Genomic DNA, 14,581 nt, shown 5'->3' on the forward strand with positions numbered 1-14,581 from the left:
GGCTTTTTAGTTTCACCTAGATACAGATAAGTACCATCAGGACAACGGACATCTTATGAAATATGTGGCTGCTCTTGACTTGGACTGTTCATTTGCAGACTCTTTTTATATTTTATCCATCCTACCCCAAACTCTATATATTTATTGATACCTGAGGAGCAGCCATTTCCATTTATTATCATTTCCCCATATTCATGATTTCCTGCAAAGTCAGAAATATGCAGTTAAAAATTCAATAATCCCACATTGTAAGAACATTATAAGAACAGTGGCCTTTCTGGGCATTAAGACATAAATATCCATGGAGGATTTCAAGATACACAGAGAGTTGTAGTGTAAACATATTTTGTATTCTCATGAATGGCATGCCTTGGTTTTATTACTCATCAGCTAACATATCCCAGATTGATGCACCACCCACACTGCATACTATGCTGAAAATGGATACACTGTTAAAAGTATTTTGTGTTACCCACTTCATCATATTATCTAACTGCCTCTGGATTCTATAGTTGTAACATTCATGGAAAAAGGACTAGAGTACACAAATAGAAGAGGATAAGGAAAAAAGAACAAATAACTCAGTAATTACTGACATACATGAAGTGATATCCATGTATATGGAGAAGTCTCAATGCTGTCAAGATGTCAGTTCTTCCTAAGTCAACCTATCAATGCAAGTGCAGTTTCAATAAAAAATCATCAAGTTATTGTGAATATACCAAACACAGATGCTCAGGTGCATGGGAAAACTCAAAAGATAACCTTGAAAGAGAGCAAAATCAAAGGGCTGACATTGCCCAAATTCAAGATTTTCCACATAGCTACAGTAAGCTAGATATTGTGGTACTCCTGAGAGAATCAATTAATCATAGCTCAGGAAGCAACTCTCACAAATACACTTAAAAAGAAAATATCATTCAATGGCAAAAGGAGTCTTTTTAACAATTGATACTGGGACAAATGGACATTCACAAGCCACAAAAATATACTTAAATCTAGACTTTATACCATTCACAAAAATTTAATCAAAATAGATCGTAAATCTCAAGTATAAACCATAAACTTTCTTTTCCCTAGTGCTGGGAATCAAACCAAGTGCCTTGCACGTGCTTGGCAAATCTTTTACCACCTTCCCACCCACAAACTTTTTACAGAACTCCTAAAGATGACAAAGAAAATCTAGGTGACCATGGGTTTGGGATTAGACACACTTCCAAAAGCACAGTTCAAGAAAGAAAGAATAAATTGGACTTTGTGAAAATTGACCTCTGTTCCATGAAAAACACTGCTAAGATAACTAAAAGAGAAAGTACACACTGTGATAAAATCTTTGCAAACATAACTGGTAATATATAAAGATATGATCTTTGGAGTTCTGGGTATGGGAGGGAGGAATGAATAGGTGGAGTAAGGTAGACTTTTAGGGCTGTGGAACTATTCTGTGACACTGCAGTGGAGGATATATATCATTGTATGTTTTTCAAAAACCATTGATGAACAACACTGAGAATGAACCTTAATGTAAACTGTAGTCTTTAGCTAATTTCTCACTATTGGCTCATCAGTCATAACAAATAAAACAAATCAGCCCATGCTGTGTTATTAGGAGACATTCTCTCTATGGAAGTTGTTGAAGTATAAAGCAATGTTCCCAGTGCTGATCTTCAGGTGTTACTATGCCAACTACCTAACTTTCATAAGTGCGTTCAGGAATATTCCATTCCTGTGATGGCTACAGCTATTATGTGATCCATTTTTTCTAGATCAGAAGATGGAATTTCAGGAAAGATAAAACGATTGATTGCTCAGAGTTAGAAAGAAAGCAAGCAGGCTGGACGCTGGGAAGCTTTTGTTCTTAGTCTGGAATGACTTTAACTCTAACCAGTTGTCTCCTGTCATGTCCCTCTTCTGCTTTAACACTGGAGGGACACTGCCTTCCTCATCCAAAGGTGATGAACCTTCAGGGAAAGGAAGATATAGGAGGTAGATACTATGACCACCTCACCATGCATTTATCTTTTGTGTTCCATGCAGATAGTCCTGATCTTGATATGGCCATAAAATTGACATGGAAACCAAAACAACTAGCAAAAGTCACTTAAGTGAAGTGTCTGTGATCTTGGGGACCTTGAGCAGCTAGGTGTAATCTGGGCCTGTGGCCACCTTATCTGGGCTGAGTTGAGGACAAGGCACTCTGCCAGCCAGCATCCCTCAGCCAATTGCTCTTGGAAACCATGGCTCTGGTCATTGCCACTGTCATCCTTGGTGAGGTACTTGAGATGCTGAGTAGAAACAACACATTTCTTCCATGCTATAACTTCTGCCTTAACTGGGACAGCTTCTGGGCGTGGTTTTGAATGAAGATATTGGATTCCTAGAGGTAGAACACAGAGAAAATTTAACCTTGCAAAATGTTACATCATAGATTATTTGGGCTTTGACAGAGATGTCAGTAAGAATATCCACAATGAGCCCTAAGCAGAATTCCAGCACTTGTTTGGTGATCTGCCTGTGGTAAAAGAAAAAGGTAGAACAAAGGCCTACCCTGTGTCAGAAAATGCTCATGCTGTAAGATTCCTCAACATTGTCCAGGTTCACTCTGTAACCAAAACCAGGTGTCTTCCTAAACCTCCATCAAAAACATACCCCTTCAGCTCCTCATTTGGCCCTGGACACTTTTTTTCTTGACATGGAACATTTTTGAGGGGAGGACAGTACTGGGGTTTGAACTAGGGCCATGCACTTGCTAGGCAGGCAATCCACCACTTGAACCACTCAGCTGGGCCTTTTTAGCATTGGTTATTTTTGAGATAGAGTCTTTCTTTATGCCCAGATGGCCTGGACAGTGATCTCTTATTTGTGCTTCCCCTAGTAGCTGGGGTTGACAGGCATGCACCACCTTCCTCAGCCATTGGTTGAGATGGAGCCTCATGAACTTCTTGTCCAAGTTTGCCTTGAATCTCAATCCACCTAATATCTGTCTCCTAAGTAAATAGGATTACAGGCTTGAGTCACTGGGCCCAGCTGGCCATGGACATTTCTATAATGTGAAAAAGTCACATTCAGAAATATACCCAAATGTAGCTGGGGTTTATTGGACAAATGACAGAACAAAAGATAAACTGGTTCAAGAAGTGAACATTCCTGTCAATGAAAGAATGACAAGCCTTACTCAATTGGGAGGTACTTGTGACTAAAAGTAAATGAGGTAGTGATTGTACAACATTGTGACTATAGTGAATATCACTTTAATTTGCTTGATTGTATTATGCAAATTTTACCTCAATATTTATTCAAAAACTGCAAATGAAGTTCATGTTAAAACAACTTTTGTCCATTATCTCCCATACTATTGTTACCTAATTGTTGAATAAGTATTTGGGAGACTTGTGCCTGCTGTGTGACTTACTACCTTCTCCTATCCCAAGCTAGCTCTTAGTTCCTCCAGTTGAGATGTACTTCAGAGAGCTGCACACCTGCCCACCTCCTATCTTGCACAGATTGCCCTTACCTGAGCTTCCTCAGGCTGGAACTTCTCCCCCAGCACCAACCCAAAGGCTTTGTAGTCTCCAAACTCTGAGAAAAGACAGATACACCCACCCCAGTGGACAGCTGGATATCAGGCAGTGGGCACTGATGTCAGAGGAGGAGGCAGAATCCTCCCCAAGACAAATGTTGCCCCAGGGCCAGGCTCTGTGTAGAGATTTCCATACTTTAACTTCCCAGTGTCTTGATTAGGTGACATTTAATTGTCCCCATTAGGGAGAGGCAAGGAGCTGATCTCCATGGGAACTTTCAGTAAACAAAGACTGAAAAAGCAGAAAGGCTGACAGTGGGTGGATGATAAGCCAAGTAATTTGACAAATAACTCAACTGGTAAATGGCAGAGTGAGAATTCACATCCCTGAGGTCTGACTCTTATCCTTGCCGCCTCTGAGTGAAAACACTGAGCTGGGCCTAAAGCAGTGATTTCCTTTATGCTCAGGGCTAACAGTTTCCTTGTGTTAGAATTTCAGTCATGTGCAAGTTCTCAGATTAAAATAATCTTATCTGGATCTGGTATCTTGAGGGCTGCCGGCTACCACTTCTGCAGTGTTGAGGAAGCCACTGGGGCATGAAACCCTGGATTGGTGGCTGTCATGGTGCAGAGTTAAACACTATTTAAAAACTCAGTGGTGGAGTATCCAAGATGGTGACAGTACAGAAGCAGATAGCATGACCTCCATAAATCAAAAATCTTGCTGAGATACTGGAGCCACACTTGGCAGGAAAAAAGCACCAAGAAGAATCAAAACTTTGACACCCTGAACCCTCAGCCCATATAAAGCTTCTCCATGCCATGTTACACTGAGAAAAAAGGAGGGCTCTCACGCCACCAGACACTGGCTCCAAATCTGGTTGGGAGACATCTGGCAGGCCAACAGGTGAGCAACAAGCATCACATGGTATTCCCACAGTCATCCCTGGGATAAACCAGCATAGCCCCTAGACAGACTGAGCACCTGCCCTGCCCAAAAAAAAACAGCAACAACGAAAAAACCGAATAATAAACAAGGAACTGAAAAAGACATGCAGCAGAGCGAATGGGGAGCTGTAAGTGCACTGGAGAAGGGGGGAGGGGCAAGGAGATGATCTCCATGGGAACTTTCAGTAAACAAAGACTGGAAAGGCAGAAGGGCTGACAGTGGGCAGGTGATAAGTCACTGCCTGAAATAGGGCAGATAGCAGTCCACAAAGCTCATCTCCTGAGCCAATGAGCAACATCCAAAGTCAAACAATGCTGCAAAACTGAAAAACAATCACCAAACCATCATAACATGCTGACAGCAGGGAGCCAGAAGACGGATTTCTGACCTTGCCCCAGAGAAAGGGGGGCAAGGCAAAGAAACAAGCCCCCAGTAAACCAACACAGTGAAAACCCAACTTCAAAGCAGGATGGCTGGTGGGCTGCAGAGCTGTTCTCCAGAACCTGAGGACAATATACAAACTCAAAATGCCACACCTCACTGAGGGAGGAGCTGACTAAGCAGCTGCCACTGAAAGACAGGAAAAAAACTGGCAAGACTCCCAAACCACCTGGCGAGACTAAGACAGAGCCTCTGTTTAAATACCAGCACCAGGACTGGATGCTGAAGGAATAACACCAGAACTATTAAGACTGAAATTCTATTGTTCCTGAACCTGGAATTTCTTTGTGTGTTTGTTTGCTTGTTTGTTTTGATTCCTGTTTGTCTGTGTGTGTTTGTCCATCTCTCCTGTTGATTTCTTTGGGGTTTTGTTGTTGTTGGTTTGGTTTTATTTTGTTTTGTTAGTTTTACCATTGTGAGTCAGCTAATACAAAATTAAACACAGACCAGGGACCTAAAACCAAACACACCCACAAAACAAAATTAAATCAAGAGAAAGAAAACAGGTGACTGAAACCACCAATAGCCTATCAAGAACATAGTTACATAGTACCAAGTGGAGTTGTGGGAAGATAAAAAAGGGATGGAAACCATTCTCCCCCAAAAAATAATTTAATACACGATTCAGAGAGAAGTGAAGAAAATGGATACCCAGTTCTGGACTCCAACAAAACAAAGATAAACTATGCAAGGAACCCAAAGAAGCCCACAAGAACATTCTGAAAGAAGAAATCCTGCAAGTAATTACTGAGAATTTCATGGTGATGTTACTAGAAATGGTAACACTCAAGAAGTTCAAAGACAATGAAAATAAAGAATATGAGAAGACACAGAAACAAATACATGAACTCATAGGAGCCCTAAATAAACACCAAAGTGAAACAGAGAACACCATAAATAGAGAGATAAATGAATTAAAGGTGAAAATTGGCAATACTAAAGAGGAAGTGACCCATGATATGGAAAACCTCAGAAAAAAGAATGAAACAGAAGTACAAAGTGCAATGGAAGGCCACTCCAGCTGACTAGAACAAGCAGAACTTGAAGATGAAAGGGAAATTAAAGGAAAAACTGAAGAGCTATTAGTCAAACAACTCAAACCTGTGAAAGGAATATACAACAACTCACCGAATCCATCAAAAGACCAAACCTGAGACTCACAGACATTGAAGAAGAGGTGCAAACAAAAAGAATTTGTAATAGATTCAACAAAATAATAACAGAAAATTTCCCAAATCTAGAGAAAACTGTGCTCATTTAGGTACAGGAAGCCTCCAGGACACCAAACAGACTTGACCAAAATAGAACTACCCCATAACATATTATCTTTAAAACAACAAGTACAGAATATAGAGAAAGAATATTGAAGGCTGCAAGAGAGGAAGAAACAAATAAACATACAAAGGTAAACCCATCAAAATCACAGATTTCTCAATGGAAACCTTAAAAACAAGAAGGGCATGGAGTGAGGTATTCCGAGCACTGAATGAAAATAACTTCAACCCTAGGATACTCTACCCAGCAAAACTATCATTCAAAATAGATGAAGCAATAAAAGTCTTCCACAATAAGCAGAAACTAAAACAATATATGACCACCAAGCCACCACTACAAAAGATCTCCAAGGAATTCTGCACACAGAAAATGAAAGCAAACAAAACATGAAAGGACAGGCAGTATGAAACCACAGAAGAAAAGACAAGGAATCAAAGAGTAACATTGATTCAGCTGCACACAATCAAACAAAAACAACTAAACAACAGGAATCACCACATATCTATCAATAGTAACACTGAATATGAATGGACTTAACTCCCCCATCAAAACACACCATTTGGCAAACTGGATTAAAAAGGAAGATATAACAATCTATTGTTTACAGGAGACCCATCTCATGGACAGTAACAAGCACTGGCTTAGAGTGAAAGGCTAGAAGAAGATTTACCAAAACAATGGCCCCTAAAAACAAGCTGGAGTAGCAATACTTATCTCAGACAAAGTAGACTTCAAACTCACATTGATCAAGCAAGATAAAGAAGGACATTCCATACTAATAAAAGGTGAAATACACCAAAAGGAAATAGCAATTATTAACCTATATGCACCCCACATCAGTGCACCCAATTTCATCAAACATACTCTGAATGACCTAAAAGCATATATAGATTCCAACACAGTGGTAGTAGGAGACATTAATACCCCCCATCACCAATAGATAGGTCATTCAAACAAAAAAATCAATAAAGAAATTCTAGAACTAAACCACACCATAGACCAAATGGACCAAGCTGATGTCTATAGAATATTTCATCCAACTTCTGCACAATATACATTCTTCTCAGCAGCCCATGGAACCTTCTCCAAAATTGATCATATCTTAGGGCACAAAGCAAGCCTCAGCAAATATAAGAAGATAGAAACAATACCACACATTCTATCTGATCACAATGCATCAAAACTAGAACTCAACAACAAAAACAACAGTAAAAAACATGCAAACAATTGGAATCTGAACAACACATTGCTCAATGATCAATGGGTCATTGATGGAATAAAAGAGGAAATTAAAAGGTTCCTGGAAGTTAATGAAAACAAAAACACTACCTACCGGAACCTATGGGACACATCAAAAGCAGTCCTAAGAGGAAAGTTTATAGCCATGAGTGCATATATTAAAAGGACACAAAGATCTCAAATCAATGACCTAATGCTGCACCTCAAACTCCTCAAAAAACAAGAACAAGCAAATCCCAAAATAAGCAGAAGGAGAGAAATGATAAAAATAAGGGCTGAAATCAATGAAATAAAACAAAAACCAAACAAAGAATTAATGAAAGAAAAAGTTGGTTCTTTGAAAAAATGAGTAAGATTGAAAGACCCCTGACAAACCTGAGTAAAATGAGGAGAGAAAACACCCAAATCAGTAAAATCAGAAATGTAAAAGGGAAGATAACAACACCATGGAAATCCAGGAAATCATCAGAGACTACTTTGAGAACCTATATTCTAATAAATTTGAAAATCTTGAAGAAATGGACAGATTTCTAGATACTTATAACCATCCAAAATTGAACCAAGAGGACATTAATCACCTGAATAGATCTATTACACAAAATAAAATTGAAGCAGCAATAAAGAATCTCCCAAAAAAGATAAGTCCAGGACCTGATGGATTCTCTGCTGAATTCTATCAGACATTTAAAGAAGAACTAATACCAACCCTCCTTAAACTGTTCCATGAAATAGAAAGGGAAGGAACACTGCCTAACTCATTTTATGAAGCTAGTAATACACACATCCCAAAACGAGACAAAGACACCTCCAAACAGGAGAACTATAGGCCAATCTCCTTAATGAACATCGATGCAAAAATCCTCAATAAAATAATGGCAAACCAAATCCAACAACACATCAGAAAGATCATTCACCACGACCAAGTTGGCTTCATCCCAGGGGTGCAGGGGTGGTTCAACATATGCAAATCTATAAATGCAATACAGCACATTAATAGAAGCAAAGACAAAAACCACTTGATCATCTCAGTAGATGCAGAAAAAGCTTCAACAAGATCCAACACCAATTCATGAAAAACCTCTAAGAAAACTAGGAATAGAAGGAGTGTACCTCAACATTGTAAAGCCTATATATGACAAACCTACAGCCAACATCATACTTAATGGTGAAAAACTGAAACCATTTCCCCTAAAATCAAGAACAAGGTATGCCCACTATCCCCACTCCTATTCAACATAGTCCTTGAATTCCTAGCCAGAGCAATTAGGCAGGAAGAAGAAATAAAAGGAATACAAATAGGTAAAGAAACTGTCAAAATATCCCTATTTGCAGAAAGACCCAAAAAAACTCTACCCAAATCTCCTAGATGCCATAAACAACTACAGCAAGGTGGCAGGATACAAAATCAACTTACAAAAATCATTAGCTTTTCTATACACCAATAACAAACAAACTGAGAAAGAATATATGGAAACAATTCCATTTACAATAGCCTCAAAAAAAAAATCAAATACCTAGGAGTAAACTTAACAAAGGATGTGAGTGACCTCTATAAGGAGAACTACAAACCCCTGAAGAAAGAGATTGAGGAAGACTACAGAAGGTGGAGAGATCTCCCATGGTCATGGATTGGAAGAATCAACATAGTAAAAATGGCTATACTCCCAAAAACAACCTACATGTTTAATGCAATTCCCATCAAAATCCCAATGACATTCATCATAGAGATTGAAAAATCCACCCTAAAGTTCATTTGGAAACACAAGAGACCATGAATAGCCAAGGCAATACTCAGCAAAAAGAGCAATGCTGGAGGTATCACAATACCTGACTTCAAACTATATTATAAAGCAATAGCAATAAAAACAGCATGGTACTGGCACAAAAACAGACATGAAGACCAGTGGAACAGAATAGAGGATCAGGATATGAATCCACATATTATGCCCACCTTATTTTTGACAAAGGCACCAAAAACATAACAATGGAGAAAAGACAGCCTCTTCAACAAATGTTGCTGGGAGAAGTGATTATCCATCTGCAAAAAACTGAAACTAGATCCATGTTTATCACCTTGTACTAGTATCAACTCAAAATGGATCAAGGACCTCAATACAGACCTGAAACTCCAAAGTTAGTATAGGAAAGATCAGGGAATACTCTGGAAGTAATAGGTATAGGCAAGGACTTCCTCAATAGAACCCCAGCAGCTCAGCAACTAAGAAAAGGAATGGACAAATGAGACTACATAAAATTAAAAAGCTTCTGCACAACAAAAGAAATGGTCTCTAAACTGAAGAGGCCACCCACAGAGTGGGAGAAAATATTTGTCAGCTATACATTAGACAAAGGACTGATAACCAGAATATACATGAAACTCAAGAAACTAAACTCTCCAAAAATCAATGAACCAATAAAGAACTGGGCAACTGAACTAAACAGAACTTTCTCAAAAGAAGAAATTCAAATGGCCAAAAAACACATGAAAAAATGCTCACCATCTCTGGCCATAAAGAAAATGTGAATCAAAACCACACTAAGATTCCACCTCAACCCCTGTTGGAATAGCCATCATAAAAACCAACAACAACAACAACAGGTGTTGGCAAGGATGTGGGGAAAAAGGAACCCTCTTACACTACTGGTGGGAATGCAAACTAGTACAACCACTCTGGAAAAAAACTATGGAGGCTACTTAAAAATCTAAACATAGATCTGCCATATGTTCCAGTAATCCCACTTCTAGGGATATACCCAAAGGAATGCAACACAGGTTACACTAGAGGCACCTGCACACCCATGTTTATTGCAGCTCTATTCACAGTAGCCAAGTTATGGAAATAGCCAAGATGCCCCACTACTGACGAATGGATTAAGAAAATGTGGTATTTATACACAATGGAGTTTTACTCAGCAATGAAGAAGAATGAAATCTTACCATTCTCAATTAAATGGATGGAACTGGAGAACATCATCCTGAGCAAGGTTAGCCAGGCTCAAAAGACCAAAAATCGTATGTTCACCCTCATGTGAGAACTTTAGATCTAGGGCAAATGCAGCAATGTTGTTGGACTTGGGTCATACACTAAGGGGAGAGCACATAGGGGAGGTATGGGGATAGGTAGGAAAGCTAAATTTGAAAGTGTTTGATGTTCCCACTGTAGAGGAGCTAATACAGAAACCTTACAGCAACAGAGGGCAATATGGGAAGGTGACCAGGAAGTAGTGAAGAGATCAGGTAGAGATGAATCACTTTGGGTTGTAATACCCTTGTGCATGGAAGCAATGCTAGGAATCTCTTTGTATAGCTATCCTTATCTCAACTAGCAAAAACACTTTGTTTTTCTTATTATTGCTTATGTTTTCTCTTCAACAAAATTGGAGAAAAGGGCAGAAGAGGTTCTGACTGGAAGCGGGGCAGGGGGCGAGGGTGGGACAAATGGCCCAAACAATGTATGCACATAAGAATAAATGAATAAAAAAATCTTATCTGGAAACAATTGTAAAATATAAGGCATAAGCCATAGGACTTGAAAGAAATATTACTAACACTAAACTTTGTATTATGTTAAAGTAATAGAAAAGCAATCTGCCAGTTATTATTCTGTTCAAGGCACTTACTATAAGGTTTTACTAGAATTAACTCATGTGTTCATTACTACTTTAAGAAGTAGGTAGCAAGGACTGACAGAGTGGCTCAAGTAGTAAAGCACTTGCCTAGCAAGCATGAGGTTCTGATTTCAAACCCCAATGAGAGAGAGACAGAGACAGAGACAGAGACTGACCCAGGGCCTACGCTCTCCTCAACAGTGTCTTGGGATATTCTTCTTCTTCAACTTCAAAATTGTTTCCTACGATTACATACTGACTCTAATGAAAGATAATATAGTGTGCTCTTTCCCAAAACTTATCTCATTACTTCCTTTAAAGACTTCCAATTTTTTATTTTTTAAGGTTTTTTTCAATTTAAAAAATTCTGCCAAAAAGCTTTGAAAAAGAAGTTGTATATAAATGAAGTGAAATCCACTCAGAATTGAAATGATTTCTTCTAAACTTGCTATTGTGCTTGGCCCCCTGTTCAGATGATTCCTTGAGGCACTACAGTCCCTCTTATAAACAGGCTGGTGGGCTCCCATTCCCAGGTGATTGCGGGAGGGAACACCCTACCTGCACCCTGGCTTGCATATTTCTGGAGCTGATGATCTTCACCACATACCCTCATTTCACTTGGCCTCATGACTCATAGCTGAGATACTTGAGGTCCACCCACGCTGGCTGACCATTGGGCATCTCTGAAAGTTCATCAACTCAGAGAGAGACAGGGTGTACTATAGATTGTCCGATATCCCAGCAGCAACTTCCACCGCTCCAGAGTTTCAAACAACCCTCCTAGACTAATAAGAAAAGCCTGTCCTTCAGGCTGTCCCAGTGCTTCCCCTCACCAGGGTTTTCCTGGTCTCAGTGGGTTCACCTCTGATACCACAGTTTCAGTTAGCAGCACACTCCCCTGTACCTCTTTTGAAGCAGGTACTGTCCTCTGTCACTATTTCTCTAGCATGACCAGTATAGGGCCAATTAGAACTCAATGGAAGCTTAAACTTCCATGTTAGTGCCAGGTCTTTGTGTTGACCTCAACATGGATGTATGTCTGCAGGATTTAACATGGTACAGAGAGGATCCTAATGAAAATGGTGTGACCAGTTCTTGAGAAAATGAGGCAAATCTCCATCTGCATCAGAAATTAATAACTGGGATTTTAACCCTAGTTCCACCCTCTCTCACAACCTTTTGTGTCTCGGTTTTTCTGTCCTCAGCAAACTCAGGGTGAAAAATCAAGTTCTGTGTCTCTAGGAATATGGGAAGAATGAAATTTATTTTGATGAAGGGAAGTTAAGAATCAAGCTTGAGAGCTTGAGACATTTCTTTTCTCATAGAAAACAGGTACTCATTCATCACTTGGGTGACTGTGAGCCTGCACAACTTACTGTATTTCCACAGCTGGTTGACTAGGTTATACACAGTAGCTTCAGATGTAAGAAATTTCTCTTTGAGGTCTCAGAACTGCTGTTTGCTCTTTTCCACCTGAAAACACAATTTCTGGCTGATTGCTAAAATGTTCATTTCTGACCTTGGAGAAGACAAGTGGCTGAAAGATCTTGCCATGATGGCATTTGTGGCACAAAAAGCCAAGCCAGGGACTGTGGAGAAGAAACCAAAACACATGAAATCAAATTGGTGTCATCAGGACTGAGTGATGACAATCACTCTAATTATTAACTTCTTTTGAGAAAGTCAATCAACACTCCACTTGAGAGACCTTAACTCTGCAAACAAGAATCAAGATGCTAGAGTTGAGAGCCAAAGGCACTACCTATAGCTCAGACTCCAACAGGAGTGAGGGAAATAGGGCCCAGAGTGCCAGGTAATGGCCTGGAGTATCCATAACAGAATTAGAAGGTGGAGGGTGTCATGGAATGTCATGAGCTCCTGCCTTCTAACTGCCCAGGCCACTTTGACACATAAAGCCACCTGTCTCAGTGGAAATTACTATTGATGAGGGCCTTCCAGTTATCTGTCAGTTTCAATAGTTCTGTGCTCTTGTGCAAATACCACCACCACCCTTTCCTAAAAATCTAAGCCTATTTCTCATTGCTCATTTTTATGTGTGTATGAACTCATCAAAGAAGTAGCTTTCAAACAAGTTACACTTTCTTCACAGCTACCCAGAAGTCCATTTCTTTAACCTTAGAGATATCTGATAAGGTTTTTCCTCAAGTGAAAATTGTAAAACTTTGTCAATGTAAAACTATCATGTATTCTTTGGATATTTGCCCATTATTTCTAACTTGTTTAAAACATGGAACAAAGAGCTATATATCACACTAAGAGAATAAATTACAAGTGTTTAAATTTTTTCTGTCCTTTACAGCATTATTCTTGCTACATTCCATTTTCTCCCTTTTTTTCCAGATTCTGCTTTTGATATTTTCAGGTTTTTTGGGAATCAGAATTTGAACTCAAGGATTTTGCTTTCAAGGCAGGTGCTCTACCGCTTGAGCCACACCTCCATACATTCTATGTCTATCTTGCTCTTTTCTTTCGTTGGGGCAGATGTTGGCTTTTATTAAACCCAAGTCAAGTTTGCCGTGTTACTAAATGTCATTCAGGGTTTTCCATCCCATCTCTGTATGGATTCTGTTGATTTTGCTACTATCTAAATATGATCTATGAATGGAAATCACAGAGGGTACCCATGCCACATATTTGTTGACTTTTAGCTGTGGGACACTATTTGGAAGATAGTTTCCAGATCCCTTTGTCCTCAGTCTTCAGGAGGCAAAGAGTCCAAAGCTGTCTCTGTTCATCATTGTCACCATCCCTTTTGCCTGTTTGGGTGTATTGGTATCTGTTATTGATGTCTCACATACTGACAATCTTGCTGGATTTGGAATAATTTTAGACCTCTCTTGTTAAGGACTGGAATACCCTTCTTCTGCATCCCCCACAGTGCAACTCCCACAGTGCTTTATCCACAGCTGCTCAGAAAATGAGTTCACTGAACTTAACTAATTTAAAATCAAATTCTCTAGGTAAGTAGAAACTTTATTTTTTATATGTATGGACAGGGTGAGAAAAGAGGCAAAACAGGTGTTTTTGGCTTATTTTGTTTCCAGGAGTACAAAAATCATTGTCAACCACTTCCGTGTCAGAGAGCCAAGATTTAAGACCCACATTCTTCCCTGCATTTAAGCATGGAAATTGCTTTAATCCATTCTCCACTATTTGATTTTAAATTTGAGGATAAAATACCAAGGTACTACAATTCTAGGAATATGGCTAGTATTTAATTTACTTTGATATGGGGAGAAAAAATGAAATCTGATAACCTCTTCATTTGTAGAGAGCAGAGAACATTATGATAATTTTGGAATGATGAACTTACTAAACTTACCTCTTTATTTCTCCAGTGGGCCAGAGCATAGTCCGTAGCTACTGCTCTCATCAGTTTCATTTGCAGACCTTGACAGTGTAGATTGCTTTGGGCCAAACTTGAGCCCAGGTGTTGGTAATATTCTGAGAGATCAAGAATCATTGTCCCAAGACAATCAGGAGGAGGATCAACAACACTACCAATGTGTTCACACACAGTATTGGCT

This window comes from Castor canadensis, chromosome 12 (genome assembly GCF_047511655.1).
Source record: "Castor canadensis chromosome 12, mCasCan1.hap1v2, whole genome shotgun sequence".
In the NCBI taxonomy this organism is placed as follows: domain Eukaryota; kingdom Metazoa; phylum Chordata; class Mammalia; order Rodentia; family Castoridae; genus Castor; species Castor canadensis.